This window comes from Corvus hawaiiensis, chromosome 3 (assembly GCF_020740725.1).
Source record: "Corvus hawaiiensis isolate bCorHaw1 chromosome 3, bCorHaw1.pri.cur, whole genome shotgun sequence".
Classification (NCBI taxonomy): Eukaryota; Metazoa; Chordata; class Aves; order Passeriformes; family Corvidae; genus Corvus; species Corvus hawaiiensis.
Window position 1 is genome coordinate 115,351,340 of NC_063215.1, and position 20,791 is coordinate 115,372,130.

At 40.7% G+C, this 20,791-nt stretch overlaps 1 long non-coding RNA gene across 1 annotated transcript in view; it reads right to left on the minus strand.

Annotated features, from left to right (window-relative positions):
- The window catches only part of LOC125323770, a 59,733-nt gene extending 53,516 nt beyond the window's left edge, over positions 1-6,217 (minus strand). Inside the window, exon 1 of the long non-coding RNA XR_007202639.1 lies at positions 6,157-6,217. This is a non-coding gene — a long non-coding RNA (uncharacterized LOC125323770). The remainder of the gene's footprint in view (positions 1-6,156) is intronic.
- Between the last annotated feature and the right edge of the window lie 14,574 nt (positions 6,218-20,791).

Below are 20,791 nucleotides of genomic sequence, written 5' to 3' on the forward strand. Positions count from 1 at the left end.
GAAATCACACAGTTAATATTTACAGAGCATGTTGCATCTGGAGGGATGTGCAGGTGTCTTGGTGTATTCTGCAGATACCAGAAATATCCAGGCCAACATTTTGAAGTCAACACTGGTGTTTTAATCAACAGTCTGTTCTGTCTTTGCACATACATTTCCTGAGGGTGTTTCCTACCTCTACCAGAACATGGCGCAAGCAGCTTGTGCTTGCACCAGGGAGATGAGTGGGGAAAATGACTTTTTAAAGCATATGGTAAGGTGGGCTGGCTCCATGACAAATAAATTGTATGTTACCTGCTAAAGGCAAGGATGAAGAAGAAACAGAAACAACAGCTCAGGGCTGCTGGCTCAAAAAGTTATGGCCAGCTGTTACCAGCCAAAGTTTATTTATTTATTTAACACTAATTTTTCTGCAATTCTGTGTCCAGTGAATAAAAGCCTTAAACCCCCAGTGCTTTCAGTATAGCACCTTTCAGGATAATGAAAATTCCTTGTTTTAGCCAGAGAGCACGTTAACAGTTCCTTCTCCCCTAAAACACTGGTCTCCACTGAGGTTAACGGGCCCTGCAACACCCAGCAGAACTGCCACTCCTTTTCTTCCAGCAGTAAACTAGATTCCATTCATTTTCTATAGTCATTTTATGCAGCACAACCACATACAAAGACTACTGCTTATAATATAGTTCACTTTGATGTAGTGGAAAAGAGAATGTCCAGTGACTTGGACTAGATATTTTCTGCGAGAAAGGGAAGGATAAGTCTTTTAAATTGTTTTTAAAGAAATCACACAGTTAATATTTACAAAGCATGTTGCAGAGCATGATTGAGGCAATTAGAGGCCCTAATTTTTCTTGATTTTTCTGTAAGATAACAACAGACATACCTCAGCTAGGTCTGTAATTCTTCAAGGCTTCTTATATTGTAAGCAGTAGAGAGCAGGCTAAACTGCCTTAAGGTAGTGGTCCCCTTCCCTGTCAGTTCTGGAAATTGACTGGTATCTTTAAAGTTAAATGAGCAGCTGATGCTTCAGCTCCCAGAGTATAATAGTACTTTTCTACCCTTGAGAATATTACTTTAGAGACCACAACACATCCAGATCCCATGGTCTTACAGGAATGTCGATAATTTTGAAACAAGCCTTATAAAGACCACTGAGTATCATTAAGACCTACATGAAAGTCTGTGTTTAATTGCAGGTATGCTAGTTTGGAAACATTTTTGACTAGGACCAACCTGAAAAAATGTAGCTCCTTCTGACTGAAAGCTGTTAGACAAATGCACCAGTTTTACCCCTGCAGTGACTTAAACCTCTGCAGAGATAGAATTCTCATTTAAAGATTTTTTTCAACCAGTCTCTTAAGATGTCTTGGCAGCTTCAACTTCAAATATCCCACTTGTGGGTTTGTTTATGTGTAGATGCCTATAGCTCAACTGGATAGAGTGCAGAGGAGAGTCAGGAAAACAATAAGAGACCTAGAAAACATGAGCTACAAAACTGAACTTGATGATCCTCAAGAAAAAAATGGTAGTACTTCCAAAGCATTCACAGGACAGGAGTCCAGACCGGTGGATCAGAGAAGAAGGAAGAGATTTGAGTTATAACAGAGAAGATTCCTGTCCAAAGTCCAAGAGCACATTCCTCCTATCAATTCATTCAGAAGCACATTCTTCTTCCTCATTCTTCCACTATTCAACCCCTCTAAAAGTACATAGATCCTTCATTATTTTAGCTTTTGCATTTTACTGAAAGTATATTTATTGTGGCATGGATGTAATTTCAGAGAAATAGCTACAAACTCAAACCTTCATGTCCAGTAAGAATACTGAGAAATCAAATTTTCATAGAGAGCAAGAAGCAATTTCAAACCACGTTTAGAGGAGTGAGCTGTAATGGGAGGCCTTTACAAAGGTAGTTTGGAGGGTCTCATCATTTTTCTTAATTCAAGAAAAGATTAAACAAGACTGAAAAAGTAAAATCATCCCTAAAGTCTTTTTCAGGTATTTGAAGGGTATTGAGAGTGTTTCCTGCATAGACATTTCTCTGTGGGAGCCTAAGATGCTGTTTGTAGTTCAGATTTTTTCCTATACACCTGCTTTCTTGCACCACCCTCAAGTGCTTAGCTGGAGCAATACATGCACAGAACACACATCTGTGTGACCACATGCAATCCCAGACTGAAAGTTGCACGTGAGTGCAGAAGCAGCTGCCTGAGACTTTTTCATCCCATCTACACTGAGTACCTGCCAAAGGAAGAAGAGATATCACAAGCACTACGTTGGTTGCAAATTCAGCTGTGAACGACTGGCAAACAGCTGGTCTTCAAGAAAGAGGCCCTTCTCTGACACCAGTTCCAAGCCATTGTTTAATGTGGTATACCCAGACTTTGCCCAATCAGCAAATTCCATCAGCCATTCAAATATAAAATTAATCTACTTGTTAAAATGTCAGAGGAATGGAGAGTAGGAAAAAGCAGACACCAATAAGGCTTTTTGCTCAATCTCCAGAGCTCCTTGATAGATTTTTTCCAAAGCTGTATTTCCAGAAACTGATTAAAAACAAGCTGCAAGTTTATGGAGAGTCATTTGTATAAAGATGCAACAAGGGAAAAGTCAGAATTAAGCAATTTCATTTTTTCCTGCTGGATAAAGAGGCTGGAGGATGGAGCCATCCTGTGCAATCCCAAAGTCACAAAAATTCAAACCAGCTAGCTCCTGTGTACGACGGTCACCTAGTGAATTAAGAACTGTCTGGAGGCTTCATGCATAAACCTGAACTCTGCTGTTACAAGAAACAGTATTTCCCTTCGGTATAAATAAAACCTACATCTGGATTTCTGCTGAATTCTTTGTTCACACTGCTACACTATGATTGTCTCCGAGCAGTTTTCTCTTTCCCCAGGAGGTGCAAGAAAGTAGCAACTGTGTGTTGCTAAGCCAAACACCACAGTTTATTGTATAGAAACACTGGCTGACTGTCTCTCTGGCCAAATACTTCATCTTTGGTCAACTAGAACAGAGTGAATAGGGCACACTTCAGAGAACTCTTGAGAACAGGACTGCATCTATGGAGAGCTGATATACTGACAAAGCCTACGCAGAGGGAATGGATGCTTGGCTCCCCATTCAATAATATTTAATATAATATTTATTAAATAATATTTATTGAATAATATATTCAATAAATTGTCAATTTGTTCATATGTGATGGTAGATTCCAGACAGCTGCAAACAAGTGGGTGCAGATCAAACTGAAAGCTGTGCTAGTGCAGAGCTGCTCTCCGGTAAGCAACACCTACCAAAAGGTATGGGAACATGCATTTGGGTTTGGCTTTTGGGTCAATGGATAAAGCATGCATCTGCCACTATGTGATACACGGGTATTTCCTCCCGCCCCCCAGAGCCCTGCGTCCCCCTTTACAAAACAATGAAAATGCTGTTGCCAATTTTTTGGCCTCTTTGGGCAGGAAACATCATAAATATGTTCTACAACTAGTCACAATCTAACTGCACCTATCCATTAGGTTCCAGTTTTAGTTGCACCACCACAAACAGTAATGTAATTATTAACACTTCTGACAAAACAGATTTCTGGAGCCTTTATTTACATGAGTGCTGTAGCTCCCAAAATTCTCTATGCCTGCTCTCTGACAGAGTACTCCATTTGGAAATCATGAGTGGGAGTTTAAAATAGGTTCAGCATACAGCTCACACTGTTCCCATCTCTGACATCCATATGTGGCTTGGACAATTTGGAGCTTTCTTTGAAAGGCCTTGCTCTATTTTGCAAAATAAAGTTCCACGTTTGCTGCTCTTAGGCTCTGCAAGTTGCAGGGCTTTAAGATGTCACCAACACAATAAACAGTGATGTTTAAAAACAGTCTGATGGCTAAATAGACACATACAGGATCAAATGTTTGTCACACAAGCAATCAAACAAATTGATAAACTTGAAGAAAATGATTATAGAACTATAAATGTTCTATTATTAACCAGCAATCTGCATATCTTCCTCCAATTAATGCCTAGAAAGGAGATGCGAGTCAGTTGAAACTTAATTACTGGCATAACACTTTGTTGATTAGAAATGCAGTAACAGTCATTGCTTCTACTCCTTTTATACAAGGCCCATAATAATAAGCCAAGGGTTGTCAGTCACTGCTTTCCTGCCAGAAGTTTCTGCTGTAGCAATAGCTTCTGGTGTAAATGCACTCCTCCACCCACGTCACTCAGCTCAGTAATTGCCTTGCCACTCACATAAAGAAAACAATTTCCGGCTTTGATGGGATTTTGTTGCCGATGTGAAACTGCTCCTGCAATCTCTGCAGCGAGGTGTTAGGTGGGTTACTTTGGTGGATCATAACATGAAACTAATCTTTAAGGAAGCAGGTGGAAAGTGAGAGAGGCTTATATGCTGGTAGGTGCTAGGAAAATGGTGCTTTCCACGTGATTAACAAAAGGGAAGTGTTCAATGAGGTGGAACTGAGACAAGAAGAAGGCAGAAGCAAAGGGAAGAAAGTTGCATTGCCATTTTCATACCATCAAGAATGCCTCTTAGTTCAGCACATCTTTCAGAAGCTCTTATTAAAACCAGATACACTTATTTCATATAGCATAGGTAGCTAACCAGCAGTCTAATTTTGGCTTGCTTCATATTTGGTCCTCCCCACAAACTGCACCCTTATCACCATCATTTCATCATTCCCAGCCTGAAGCTGCAGATGCAAAGAGTTTTCCTCTCGGTATGTGACATGCAGCATTCTTCTCACTTCACAAGCTCATTCCTAGAATGAGGTCACTCAGTGTTTGACATTTCGTTCTGCTTCTTACCTGAGGTGAGCCCAGAGTCCAGCTCCAGGTTTCCCTAGGATGCCTGAGGCTCTTCCCAAGCTCTTCATGCACTCCCATGACTCTGAATGACCCCAGCTTGACTTAGTAGAAGGACATGTGAAAGGAAAAGCTCTAGGATGGTAAGCAACAACTAACCTTGTCTGCTTGCTATCACAGCCAGCTCTTGCAGCAACAGAGACAAGACTTTCTTCTCCCCCTGCCCCTTGCATCCCAGGTGGATTTGTACTGAGGTTTTCATGGACAGGTATAAGAAACATTCAATTTATCTCTCTCACTTATGATGATTCAAAACTTTATCAGAAATGCAATTTGTGAGTAGCAAGTTGAGGACAGAGTAAATAGAAATATTTACAGAAAAGTGCATTTCAAGACTCCTTTTGGATGGAAAGCCGTATCAAGAATAGGATAAGGATGCTTAAAATTAAAAGAAAAACATAACCATCCCACAGTATCAGCCAGAGAACATCTCTAGTGTTATAATTCAAATTTTCCCTTGCAGGCATAAGGGACAGAATGAAACAGCCAAGCTGTCCATGAACAGACACAATAGCTTTGCTTCTACATTTACAAAAGAGCCAGAGTGAAGTATTGTGTACAATTCATGCAAATTGTTACAATTTACACATTTTTACTCAAGAAAAATAAAGCACAACTTACTGAAGTCCCAGAGCCTGAGGATACCAGAAATACCAGGGAGTAGCCAAGGGGCTGACCCACAGACATGCACATTCCAGCCGGGGACTAGTTGTATTATCAGATAGGAAAAACATAATGAGCAAACCCATCTATTTCAGTGCTCCCAATGAAGTTTTGGGTTTATTTCATCTCTGCTGCTTTAATATTTGATATTGCTATCCCAAGATCCTATGACAGGACTGGAATTAAGTGTCTGCAGTAAGCTTTCTATTTCTGAGCACTCTCCTGAGAGAGATGAATCACGAAGATCTTAAATGCACCAGGCTCCTCATCTCTTCATTGTCTGTATCTTAACCACAGCACATACCTTTAACAAGTAAAAGTATATTAAGTTAATGGAAAAAAGCCCTTTCATTCTTAGCCCAAATGGTTCTATTTCAATTGCAGTATATTTCATCACAGCAATATTAAGATTCTTCCAAAACTGCTCTTGCAGTTCAAGGAGGTAAGAAGGCCTATTTGCTTCAGGGGAACATCAAATCTAAGCTTTTGATTGATTACAGCACTTTTTCATATAGGAAAACTTGGATAGACACAAACCATGGATTTAGGGAAACTAAAGCTCACTGGTTCTCCCTCTACCCCAAAAGGAAGCATGGTAACTATTCTTACCTTCAGAAAAGGCATGACAGCTCTTGATGTACATCTTCACAAGTATCCAAAACCTCCAAAGCTGTCAGGATTTACACCCTTGTGAATTATAAAATAGCAAAAAAAGGTAGTATTTAAGGATTAATTTTTGCTTCAAACGACATAGAATAAATTTCTTAACAGTATTATTCTTTCATATTTTTATGTTTTTAATATTTTGGGGGGAAAAAAAAAAAAACCTAACCAAACCCAAACAAATAAAACCAAATTAAAAAACCCCCTCATTGGCAGGTAGCCTGACTTCGTATTGATCACTTCTTTTTCTTCACATATGGTGAAATGTTATTTTTAATGCTGGCTACACACTAAATAAAGAGAGAGATACACACAGGGTATATCCAAAATAACCCAGTGTTGGGCTTTCCTGTAAATGAGATTGAGCAGTACCCCAGAGTGGATTTGTGTCCTGTTTTTCATATTTCATACTTCATATTTCTTTAGCATAGCACTCCTGAAAACTAAAAAATAAACATAAAATCTATAAGCTTCAAATACAATCTAGGCAAAATTAATTCACAAAACACAAGGAACCACTGAAGCAGAATTTGAAGTGTAATCACAAATTTAGGACCATTTCCCACACATGCTCCTCTCTTCAGAGTGTTTAGTAAGTCTCTTACACTCTATTCCCATTCTCTCCAGCTTTCTATTATTTTCCTCATATTTATTTTTCTTTCCAATCAAAAGCCACTTTCCTGTTTTCTTATTTGAAAATTGAAAGAGAAATAAATTCTGTAGAATTGCTATGCAGACAGATAAGAAACTACTGCATATTTCAAAGAGAAAGTTTCGCACGCAGTACATTGAAAAATGGAATCAAATGTACACACCACTTCTGAAAAAAGCAGAAGAGGCTTCCAAGCATATTTTTCAAGCTGTAGGGATTTGTCCAGTACCTATTTGTTCTGATGAGCTTGTAAAAAAAAAAAACAACCAAAACCCAAACCACAAAATAACAACCACCATAGCTGGTAAGCAGCATCAGTGTGATGTTCAACGAGACCTACTTTACACCACTTTTGATTTCACTCTGCATACGCTTTACTGTGCTTGTGCCTTTCAAGTGCTTTTCTATTTTCTACTCAAGAAAATAACATATTTGGAACAAAAATCACAAAACCCACATCCAAACCCTTTGCACTTCTATCAGAAAAAGCAAACCATAGGATCACGCCAGGAAGAAAACAAGGGCATTTACAAAAAACAGAAAGGAAAGAAACTCTATCATCAGCATAGCAAAAAAGAGTCAGGAATAAATAAAAACCACGATTACTGGAGGGACATCAGCCTATGCCTCTCTAAGTGTTTAACCCTTGCTCCCTCTTCTAAACTCAGTTAATCTCCTCCCCTCTATGCTTTTTCCTGTTCCTGAGGTCCCCATTTGTTAATCACCTGTCTCCAGAGCAGGTTGGCTAATTGAGCTCTGACAGCTATTAGTCGCCAGGCAACACCTGGCGCCAGCTTTTACACAAGTGTCTGTATTTACTCATTTATCTTTTCACATCTTTGGGGGGAAAGATCATAAAGTCAGCATGCTGCAGACATGAAGAGAAGGAAGAACCTCAGAGAGAGCACATCTCTCACACTTAATTAATATCAAATTTATGAATATTCATATGAGGAACACCTAGGCCAAGATGGAGAAGGGTGTTTTGGAGAGAAGAAACAAATGCAGCTGCTGATAAGCTTTGTAAAGGCACACATGAAAGCTGTCACAGCTGTGACTGATTGCAAGAAAAGGTGTTTCATGTGTCCCAAAAGCCATTCTTAAAGCAATGTAATACAAACCTCGGGATATCTCTGTTTGGCAGAACAAACCGTGAAACGACCAGCGTGTAGCAACGTGGTCACTTGCGCGGTCACTGTAAAAGTGTCACAAAGCCAAAGGACATAAATGTTGTACAAGTAGACTCATGGGATTAGTAAAACATCACATACATGCTTCTAAATGCAATTCAGCTCACCTTCTAAAGAGAATAGGAAAAGCTCAGCCCTTCAGCCACCTTCTTCACAAAGCAGAGCTGTCATGCTTCATGTTAAAGGTATCCCATTAGCTTATGTGATAATTTTTTGCCTTTTCTTTTAAACCCCTTTTATACTATTTTACAGCTTCTGTATTCTTAGTGCTTTTTGCCCACATTCTTGGACTTGTTTGTCAAGCTGAGAGACTAAACATTTTAGAAGCTTTGTAGCTAGGGATCAGTGTGCCCCAGACCCCAAGGTCCTCTCCAGAACACATTCTGTAAACTAAGATAGAACCATCCAGGGGAAGGCTCCTTGGGGAGGGGAGCTCACTTGAGCTTCTCATTGGGGAATCTTTGATAGATATGCTAATGAGTAAGACCTATAACGTTATACCAGATCTTTGGTGGGTGCATTGCAATGTGCATTTCGGTGCGTTCGACTTGTAGTGCACCTAAGGATCCTTAAAATAAATACAGAGGTAAAATCCCTTTTTCCCTTCTAACTGTGTTTGACTCTTGATTTTAAGACCAGGAAAAGGCATCAATGTGAACGTGCAACACCCACACGAAGGCTGCAGGGGGGCAGGAGACTCTAAGTGAGCAAAGAAACAGAGAGATCCTTCAAGCTTTGTTTGCATTCAACAGCAACAAGAAAGCCCTTGAGTATTAAAGTTAATGGAAACACCAGGATGACAACCTACTCAGAAAGCCAGCTCCATGGAGGGGGAATTTGGCTGAATTGGCCCCTCAACTTTGATAGCTGAGAGGAAAAACCTTAAGTGACAACAAGAACAAGAGGTTGTTGTTAGAATCACTCTAGGTTTCTTAAATATTAGGGGATTTTTTGCTGTGCCTGTAAGTGCTTCCAAGGTTGTAATCAAGAGCTCAATCCTTTGTTACTACACAATCAATTTGCTTTCTTGAGTTGACGTTCTTGTTTGAGCTTACCTGCTGTTGTGCGACCCTGCGGTAGCTCTGGCAAGCTGAGGTACGTAATTTCTCCAGAGGGCAACGATAAAATAAGTAAAAGAAGATCCCACAAAGAATCTGCAGAATATCCCATCAAGAAAACTGGGTGCTCTGAAGACTGGTGTTATCAAGATACAGGACACAGGAAAAAGAAGTATATTCTGACAGATACTTTTTACCTGCAAGTAGGGGAAGAGATGGTTTATGGCATGAGGGAATCCCACAGTATCACATCTTGACGTAAGCAGAACCCAGGACCAGCGATCTGTAAGCTTAGAGGAAAACATGACTTTCATCCAGCAACGTGAATTTCAATGAATATTTACATATTCTCTAGCTCTTCAGGCTGCATTGGCAGTACTCTGCGTGTCAGGTTTAAGAGCTGCCTGATTATTAGCAGCTGTACCTGATTATGTGCCAATTAATACAAGAGCTTCCACAGTGTTAATATGAAGGGTTTCCTTTCCTCTGCTGTTCATTTTTATCCATGACCTCAAGAAAAATCTATTGATCACCGCATGCTAATACAGTCATTCATTATGGTTATTAGGCTGTTATAAATCCCAGGGAACTTTGGCAGATCTTACTATTTTAGATAGTGGATTTATAAGAAACATTTGGCAATTCATTTGGAGGAACTAAATGTCCTGTCTCTAAACCATATGCCCCCAGAAGCACCAGCTACTTGTGTCTCATTCTCCAGTGTGCTATGAAAAATGCCCCTCAGTCTCTCTGTTTTCCTCCATGTCCCTCCTGGGCAACACTGATAACCACAGAGGTGCGTGAATGTACTGACTGGGAGCCAAATCCAGAGACAGGTGGATCAGCCACAGGGAGGGAAGGCCTGGGGCTGCCTCCAGGTCACACAAGGTGACCAGAAACTGCATCCCTTGGCAGGGCAGGACACCCTGTTTCCAAAACCAGGCAGCCACCATGGCCACCTCTGAGATTCACTCCAATAACCTTTTCAGGAAACACCTTCTGCACACCCCAGCAGGTCCCTGCTCCTGCCTGCACTTGGAGAAAAACAAAACCAAACCCTTTGGCTGTGATTTTTGAAAAGCTCCTTAAAAGGCTTGTGATGGGGAGGTAGCTTAGGTCAGTCTGCTGCTTTTGGAAACTCCGCTTGTCTGTAGTGTATTTTGTGTGAAACATTAATGTATAAATATTCTGAGATTTAATGCCTTCTGCCTCATCGTGACTTCATAATACAAAGAGAAATATCACCTGGAAATTACAACTGTAAACTATTTATTCTCAGCCACCTGACTTGTGATATGAGCTGCTCTGTGTTTAAAAGCATAACTTTCTCCCTTGCTTGTCTCAGTTTGGGTGACTTTTATGGTGTCTCTTTGCAGAGCTATTTTACCAGGGAAGTGATTTGCAGTTCACATAAGCCACCAGGCTCCTGCATTATGACCTTACGTTATAGATAATACAATTTAAGATGCTGATTACAGAATGCTTCTGTGAAATAGGATGGAAAGTTTTCCTGGTCTGTGAGTCTGTCTTGCTTCTCTTGAAGCATAAATGAGTTTATTTTGTCATCTCCTAAGGATCAGCCATATCCTCTGCAGCACACACACACACAAAGTATTTTCTGCTAATCCCATGGTTATTAATCTGTCTTGTGGTAGCAGCCATGGCTCAGAACCCAAGCAGAGAAAAAGAAGGGTTAAACTCAATACAGTCGTGCAAGGTATTTATTTTTACAGGTGACACACCCATGGCTGGCTGTTTCCAAATGTGGCATTAGTCAGTGAAGTGTAGAAAACAACCAGACTACAGGATTCAAAAATAATAACCTTTTTGCAATATGCACTGTCTCTACAAGTGAATATATTAGTGTTATTAATAATAGCCTCACATTAATGCAAAGCTGTGCTGTCACCTGGCACAGAACAGTGGCTGTGTGTATGACTCCGTTGGTTATTACATTACAAGGATGCCTGGAGCCTTATGCCGACATTAAGTGAAGCAAGCATGGAATTTAATGCATTTAACTAAGTAAAAAAAAATTTTAAAAAATCATACCTGTAATTTAATATATGCATGTTCTTCACCATGGCAATTACCCACAAGTCCACAAAGAAGAGCCTGGGCTTGAGGCTATCAGACAGTTTATTCAGGATTATTCTTACGGATGATAGCACTTCATGGTTTCCAAAACAAGCTTGTTCATTACACTGCTTTCTGCTAACTGTATTTCTGCAAGAGGCCCCTTTCAAGTATTTCTGGGGAGGTCTTTGAACCATGAAAAATACCAGAAAACTGACACAAGAGTGATTTAAGCATCATAGATAAAGCATACATGCAAAAAGTGCACTTTTTTTCTGACGCTGTCTGTAGTCCTTTAATCAAGGAAAACATTTGCTCAGCCAGGAATGAATGAAAGGGAGCTGAAGGGGAAAAAACCACATTCAGAATTATTAACCTGATTTTCCAGCTTAATTTTTAGCACAAAGTACAAACAAATAATCATCACTTCATGTTAATCTGCGGACTCAGTTATTCTCACTTAGGTCGGGTTGAAGAAGCTTATGCTACCAGAAATTTATGCCTGTTGCATTTATCTGAATTTGTAGCCTTCCAGAAGTCTGTTCCAGATTTCTGAATAGACTGTGCACCCTGGTATGCTGAGGGCATCCAAATGCTCCAGTTGGATCATCCTCAGCAATTAGCAAATAGACCCTTTGTCAGCATAGGCCCAAGTCCCAGTTTCAGGTCACTGTGTTTCTGAGACACGGGATGTCTGAAATGTTGAGCTGAAGTGCAAAGTTTACAGATTTAAGATTCCAATGGCCCTTTTTTATTTGTTTATGTCATAAAATCTTAAGCAGTAAGGAATTTGGCTTCGTTCTCTGTCATTCTCAGGTAAGTTCTGAGCTTCTTCAGGTCAAGACAGCTGCTTCCCAGGGGTCATGCCAGCGGTTTGTCATACTTTATTGTTCAGTATGCTGAGGAGAGAAGGGAATGGGTCACAAACATCATCAGAAACACCACATTTGTTAAGCATATTTGCCACCACAATCTCATTGCCATTGGCTTTTCCTGTGCAGTTGTGTAGAACTCATAAAAGTGTTCTTAAATACTGACCCATTTTATTTGCCTAGTTATGAGCTTGGTTCATTTTATTCTAAAATAATCAAAAATGTATTTACCTGGCAATAAATTTCCTCAAACATTTTCTAACCAGCCAGTATAAGACCGATGTTGAAAAGTTTGTTTTCTTCATTACAGCTCTAAATTATGGTTTGTTTATTGAGAAAAATCAGACAGAAAGGTATGGTCTTATCTAGCAAGGAAGACTGTAAAAGATTGCGCTTTCTGAAATTGTAGCTGGAAGTTGTAATGGCTCAGGATCATTCCACTGAAATACACTTATGCTAGAAAAGAAATTCTTGGAATGAAAAGCTCTGCTCTTTCAAAAACATTTGGATTTCATTTAGGAAGTGAGATCAAAATATTTTGCCTCAGGATAAGTAAACTGGTATTGCAATATTTGGTTTGTGAGACAGAGTCAAAATATTAGCATCGTTATAGTGATAACATGCAACTTTCTGACAAAACCCCTCAGCCTGCAGAGGAATTTCCCACAGGACACTGCAAGGATTCAGTAACATAAGACAGGATAAAGTGTTTCAGTGTGGCTCTGCAAACAAATTAATTTTTATGTGAAAAATTTAAATCACTTCATCTTAAAGTCCTGAACAGTTGTATTTGAACATCTGAAGAGTTTCTTTGAACTTTGGTTCTGGATTTAACTTTTGTTGTGTTTTATGTGGATTTATCATCAATATTATTATTTATTTTATAATCTTCCACAGTAAAATAAATGATAATGTTTTAGGATTCCTAGTATCTGAATATGTTTATCATAATCCAAGAAACTAAATTACCTTAAACATAGAATAAGCTAATTTGTCTGTCCCAAATACATATTCACATGGCTTTAACAAGACCTAAGGGATGTAGGGTAATGTTTTGTTGTTAGAGAAAAAATAAAAAAAAGTCTGCACATTGTTTTACCTAGCAAAAGTCTTCCAGTTTCTAAATAACATTGTATTCTGCAAAAGCTTCATAGCTTTCATTTCTTGAAAGATACGTGACCAGAAACATTGTATTCTGCAAAAGCTTCATAGCTTTCATTTCTTGAAAGATACGTGACCAGAAACATTGTATTCTGCAAAAGCTTCATAGCTTTCATTTCTTGAAAGATACGTGACCAGAAAGATGAACGTGTTGCTCTCCCTGCTGTGCCCTCACTGAGGTGAGAGGGATTGTTCCATCAGTGCTTTGAACTTCCTTTTTGGCAGATAAAGGACCCTGCTAATAAAAATAACATTCAAAGACACGGTTAAGGCCTGTGCTTACGCTGTATGAGAAGTTTTTATCGAGCACCTCAGTGCTATGAACACCCACGGCACGCAGGGAGAGGGAGTAACACTGGTTGCTCCCAGTCTGCCACACCAAACACCTCAGGAAAAGCTGGTACCATCCCCTGGGATTTCTTCATCATTGAGCACTAGAAAAAGCCACAGCACACAAAAATAGAACAACCTGCTGTTTTAGGATGTGAGGGTATGGCCCAAGTGAGTGGTGAAAGCTCTGGAAAGGGCAAGGCACCATGAGGCGTCATGAGGGGAGGTGGTGGCCATTTTCTGTCAGCCTTCCAGGACGTGGTGGCTCCCCCACCCCTCCCTCTGCTGTCCCTGCTTCTTTCCCACTGCCAGCTCTGATACCCCAGAGGCAATGGCAGGAGGCAAAATACCTCAGACAACTAGCAAAACCCTCCTCCCAGGCTGGGACCAGGGCAGCTGTGCTGAGGAGAGGTAGCCATGGGGGCTGGCTGCCGTCAGCTCAGGCTGAGATGGGAATGCCAGGGCTGCAAAAGAGGGTGAGGAGATTCAGTAGTCTGACCTGAGGCACCCTGAAAGTACAGTGCAGCCATGCCCTGCAGAAATGGCTTTATAAATACTCTCTCAGATCAGGCCTTTGAAATTTAGGCGATCACAAGGAAAAAATTGGAACAGAAACAGTGAGTGATGCCCAACATCCCAGAAACATCTCATATTCCTCCATTGATGGCTTATCCCATCCAAGAGTACCCCAGAATCCTGTGCTGGGCCTCCCCACGAAGGGAAATCTGTGGGATTTAATTCAAAAGACACAAAGTTTTGATTTTAAGGGAGGTCAGCTGGGTTTCATTTCAATCCTTTTCTACATGTTCTGATCCAGAATGGAAGCTGCCATTATTTATTTTACCTCTTTCCACTCTGCTCCATTTCCCAAGCTACAACCATTGAAACGCAGAATAAAAGTATGGCAAATTATAATTGATAGCATCAAACAGTAGAGCAGGGGCAGATTTCACAGATTTTTCTATAAATGTTGGGGTTTCCTTCTTTTTTTGTAAACACCAGTTCAACATTTCCTTTCCATGCTTCCCAATGCATCTTTCCCTAGCCACTCTGGTTTTGTCCCCCTCACCACCCTCCCCCCCCCCCCCCCCCCCCCCCCCCAGCATGACCAATGCTCCAAAAGGATTTTTACCTGTCTCACACTAGTATTGCTGGTACCAGCAACAGCCTCGTAATTTACCCTGCACTAAAAGATGGGAAAAGTTCAGCCCCTGGGTAAGTTTTCTGGCTCCTCACTCTAATAACTAGTGCCACTAACACAATAAAATTTTATATCATTTTTATTGCATCCCTCTTAGAGAATTATAGACAGAGCAGTGGCTTGCAGAGCAGATGTGTGAAGCTGCAGACAGAACTGCATCTGTTTCCTTTTGCCACAAGTTGTTTTGTATAGATCCCTGTTGACTAGGAAATTTAACATACTGTCACTGTACATCACATTTGTAATAAAATAATTGTTAAACAAACACATTGTCCCCTTCTACTCTCCTCCCCCTTTCCTTTTTCTAATAACAAACTGACTTTATTTTCTCTCCGTCTCTTTCCTTCTCACTCCCCAAAATAGATTTTTCTTTTGGCCCCAGTTTTCCTTGGACCTGGGCCAGCTCCAGAAGTTTGATGTTGGTTTTTACAGCAGTCCTCAGAGTACAGGGAAGGTGGGAAAATGTCAGTAAGAATCTGCTGCTTCCCACTAAATCAAAACATATTTGTCACTATATTTCTTGATGGGGCTTTCTTTTTGTTCCCCAAACCCTGCTTCCTATGAGCAGAAAAGAATTAAGTCACCATCCAGATCCAGATATGGAATTGAAAAGAAAAGCTGTCTCTGAGCTGCAGAAAGTTGCCTGCAGCATTTAATCTCCAGGCTGGGGTGATGCCCTGCTTTTGCTGCAGCTGTGAGTGCTTTGCGACCTCATCCTTCCCTGAGTCACTGCAGTCACTCCAGTTTTCAGGCTGCAGAATAAAGCAGCTCCTCGTTGCTGATATGCACAGAAAGCAGAGACCTCTGAGAGAGCATTGCCATTTGCAAGCAAAAACAACCTGATTTTGCTGATTTTTGATTATTCCTAGAAGAGGGAGAGTGGTACGTTAACATAACACAAATCCTCCAAGGTAACACATATCTTTGGGAAATACATGTTTTCTGGAGGATGGGGCCACACCAGCTGCAGCCACTCTGCTTCTTGGGGTATGGTTGCACAGGGGGGGTCCGTGTCTTGGAAAGCAGGAAAGACAGACTCTGCCTGCACCATCTCACATAGACATGGTGCAAAGCCATACAGGACTGCTGGAGGCCATGGCTGTACATCATTCCCCAAACCAGCCATGCTCACAGAGAGGCACTGCCATACCAAATATCTGGGTACAGTGCCAAGTTGGGAACACAGTTGACACAGACAATAACGAGGGGAAGCTGATGGGATTATGACTGAAAATCACAACAGTAATGAAAATGACAGAAGGAATCACAAGCCCTTTAAGGGGTTCTACCTTATTTGCATTTTCTTATGTTGCTTGGAAAACTTAATGAAGTTTATCTTCTGTCATTAAGATAAACCAGCTCTGTGGTGGTGCTGTCAGAGCTTCACTAATTAAAAGTCAGCCTCCAAGTGCTTAAAGCTTGCCTACACTTGAAAATTAATTCAGTTTGAGGTAGCGTATACATTTAATTTGCAGCAGCTATATTACCTAAATTGGGGTATCTATTTTGTAGGAAGAATTCCTCTGAACTTGGCTCAAATTGAAACCGAGCATTTGCTTCTTTGCCTTATCCTGAACCAAGAGATCCATGTATAAGGAAGGATTCAGAGATACCTCTTGCTAAGTATCCCCATGCACAGACGAGACTTGGGATGGCTGATACACTGCACTTTCATTTCCAAATGCTTCTCCCTGCCTTGTGCCCCTTCAGCCGATGTAAGGCCGCAAGCAACAGATGAATGGCTGCAAACAACGTGCTGAACTAAACGGATATAGATTATAGTTATCAAATTTGTATGGACCTGTAGTGCTTATGCAAGGCTACTATTGCAGCACAAATCCTAAATAAGAGAACCTGGACTAAAACCTTTCTAAAAAACTAAAAATATTTTCTCACTATTCTTATAAACAAGACAGTTTGCAATAGAGAAAAAAGACTATGAACATTTGGGATTGCTTTTCTTTATGTGCATTGTATGAATACAATTATCAACCAATGTAAGAAATTAATAGAAAATGAACACTAGGTAATATAAAAAAATTCTGTTACCATCAAGGGTGTTTTCCCAAATAAATTCCAAGAGCTCACAACATCCAAGACATTTGGAAATTTCAGAGTACCTGAAGAGCACAAAACAAAGTTCTTAGTCCTCCTTCCTTTCAAACCCTGCTCTCCCAGGTACGTGTCCAAGACAGAAGTCTTTCTAATGCTTGCGAGTGGAATAGATCCAAGACAAGGACTAGACAGGACATGGAGCAATGTAGCATGCACAGCTTGACCCTTGTCATCTAATCTGTATGATGTGCACAGGGTAGAAAGATGCTGTTTGAAAGGAAAGGCTGTCCCCACTCAAAGAAACATAAGTGGGGGAAAACATATGGTGTTTCGGGTGGTCTTTTCCAGATTGCTTTGCAGAGCTCACAGAGCATAATGTAGCTCCAGGTTAGTCTTTAGGCTTTTGGTAACTCCGGGTGGGAAAACCAGTCAAATTGGCAGTTTTATTCAGGATCTTAAATGAAGAATCATTCATCACCTTTGTGAGGGAAATGAACACAGTGCTTCCCTCATCCATTTTAAGCAGAGATTTTGAAGAATGTTGAAGGAAAATGGTAGATGGACAGCAATGTCTAGCAAAAAGTGTTTGTCATATGAAAAGAAACAATTTGGCAGTCCTTGCAAGGGTGTGTGACCCTTCTGCTTCACCCATCTGAACAGGTGAAAATAGCGTCCTTTTCCCTCTTCTACACAGAAGGGAATGGAAAGGGACTTTCCTTGCTGTTAAATGCAAAACCCTTTAATCATCATCCACTCTCCACAATATTTTAGCCGATTTCCTACTTGGTGGGAGTCCTCCAGCATTTTTTGTTAGATGTCTGCAATAGATTCCGCCTGAGCAATTGACTGACGGTTCCAACAATGTCACCTTCCTGCGACACAAATGGGAACCTCTGCTCTGGAGGGACACTGGTAAAGAAAGAGCTGCTCTCCACTCAGTTATTATTTGCTCTCAAATAATAGGAAACGGCCTCAAGGTGTTCCAAAGGATGTTTAGATTGGCTATTAGGAAAAATTTCTTCATTGAAAGGGTTGTCATGTACTGGAACAGGCTGCCCAGGGAAGAGGCTATCACCATCTTGGAGGTATTTAACAGGCATGTAGATGTGGCGCTGATGTGTTGGTTTTGTGGTAAGTTTGGCAGTGCTGGGTTGAGGGTTGGACATAATCATCCTAGAGGTATTTTCCAACCTAAATGATTCTGTAATTATGGTGTAATATTCCCAAAGAGAGATATTGAATGCTAATAAACAAAGCCCTAGAAATACCACAATAAGACAACCTCCGTGGATCCCATTGTTTTCTTTTGTTCTGTCCCTCTCTTCATTTTCTTATGTCTGTCTCATATAAGATGTTTATTACCCTGGATGGTCTGCAATGGACAGTGCCTGAGGTCACTGTGGCACTGGCACTGCAGGATTGCTGGGCGGGCCTCTGATGAGTTGCTGGACCCCCAGGAAAGGATATCATCCTTCTGTGAAGCTAAGAAATTTTTAAGTGATGGTTGTCCATCTTCCAAACACAGCCACGAAAGTTTCCCGTATTGTGAAATAATTGTGGGGAGCGGGGGGAGGAACACTAAACACTGCTGCCCAGAGGAAAATATTCAGGAGGACTCGTGCATACGCCAGTACACGTGTGTGCACACGTGTATGTGGATACACGTGCAAATACACAGAACAGGACCACGCACTGGCTTCCAACGTAACCTGAAGGATAATTGAGGATGCATTTGGCAGTGGTCATCCAGCTGGGATGAGGTATTCCTCCTGCTGGTTTCCAACCGCTTGGTTGAAAATGAAACGCTTGGCAGTAGAAATGCGCCACAGCTGGAAAACATGAACAAGTCAAAGCAAATAAACAATCCCAAAATTAGGTTTAAACCAGAGAATAAAAATCAAACGTCATTTGAAAGCGTACTAAAATTGGCTGCTGCCTGAGAGAGCATTTAGTGGCTCAGCACTTCTCTGCTGCACTTCAGAAATTAAAGAGAGAAACAGAAACAGTCTTAGATGAAGCAATAAATAATGGACACTTTCAACACATAATTTGCATTTGAATAAACTAGTCTGGCTAAATTAATTCATCCATTATGAAAAGAGAATTTTACTGTCTATATTTTCAGGCTCCCTAGTGTGCTAAGTTAAATGGGCATTGAGATGGGACTACTGGCTTCCTAAAAATTGCTACTAAATTACTTTCCTCCCAGTTATTATCTAGTTCACACAATTTGGAAGCCTAATGCTGATGAAAACAATTGTCCCAGGGCTTTGTCTTTTCTCCACTGTTTGGATTGTGAGGGTGAATATCTACAGCAGCACTTTGGGGTAATCCAGGCCTCACTCAGATTTTTGTCTGACACATTTTTCAGGCCTCCCACTCCAGAAGGGTTAAATCACATAACCGAGGTTATTTTGAATTCAATATAAATTTAAGATTTTTTGAGGCTGAGGGGTGATTTCTTTGCAACATTATTTGAATTGCTTCCCCGAGAAAATTTCAGATAGCCTTAAAATAGATAGTTGATGCAATATATGACAATAGGTTATTAATTATATAGTTTAGAGCATCAAGAACTAACTGGAGGAAGACATAAGCTTGGAGACTTATGGAATAATCAATATATTACATTGTTCTTAATAATGCATTAACATTGTGTTTGCAACTACAAGCACAAGTTATATTTTCATGAATCAGACCATCAGGATTTTCGAAATCATGCTCATAAATTCCAAAAGCATTTGAAGGAAGGGAAAAGAGAAATTGTCATCTCCCCATTGCAAACAGTGGCAGAGGAGGAAACCAGCTCGTAATTCAAATCATCTTCAGGGTAGGGTGACATCCCCCTGCTCCCTCCATGTAAGGAGAGATACACCACAGTAACCTCCAAATGCACCCCAGGCTTCCCAAGGGACACACTGTGGCCTAAGGGAGAGGATCTGAGCAGCAAGGCTTTGATGGGAGCACAGTTCACCAGCAAAACCTATTTAAATTACTGACACTTCTGCCGGTGTCTGGAGAAAACTTGTTCTGGTTGGGGCACAGGAACAAGCAAGTGATGGATGGGCACCTGGTAGCACTGCCCTTCGCTAGCGAAGATTTTAACACCTTCTCTGGGGTCAGAGAGGAGAGAGGAGTTTTACCATGTAGCTCAATTCACACAACCAGGTCGGGAGAGGATGGATTTTGGCAGAATAGCAATACTGTCCCGAAACAGCTATGTTGCAAAGCAGAAGATGTGCCTGTAGCTCACACTTTTCCAAGCTTTGTGTCCCACCTCCTGGTCTACCTTTCCCCAAGGAAGCACAACACATTCCAGCATCACTATTCTTTTCCTTAATTTTTTGTAACAAAGGAAAAATGATAGCAGTCTTTGCTGTGCCAGAGTATTACTCCATCAGCCCACAGAGTTTCCTCACTCCACATGGACCATAACGGTGGTGTGAGGAGAAGGAAGAAAGAAAACAGGAAGGCAATAAATCAGTGCTACACTGCTTGCAATGGCACTATGATCCACTGTGTGGACAGCTCTGGCACCAAGAGCAAAGAGTTAGAAACTTTTACACTCTTTCTTTAGATTGTCATGACAAAATAAGCTGAATGAATTGATTCCTACTAAAGGCACCCAAATATTTTCCACTCTCCTTCCTCACTGTCTATTGATTTTTTCCATGCAGAAAGCAAACCACATTGCAGCAGAAATCTGCATTGTTACAGAGAGTCCAAAGGGATTGTCTCCTTCCCTGTCTGCTTATACACTGAGAAGATGGGACCAGGCCTCATGACAGTCTGTCCTTGCTGCCTTTGTCACTTCAATTCCAAAGACTGTGTATACATTTCTTCAGCATTAAACCTGAGAGGCAAGATACGTTGTCCTGTAAGTCACATCTTTCAAGATATAAATCCATTTACAGAATTTCTAGGGTTTCTTCCTTTACTCTTCACTCCAGAGAAGATTAAAAAATTTACATCTAAACAGAGTGAAT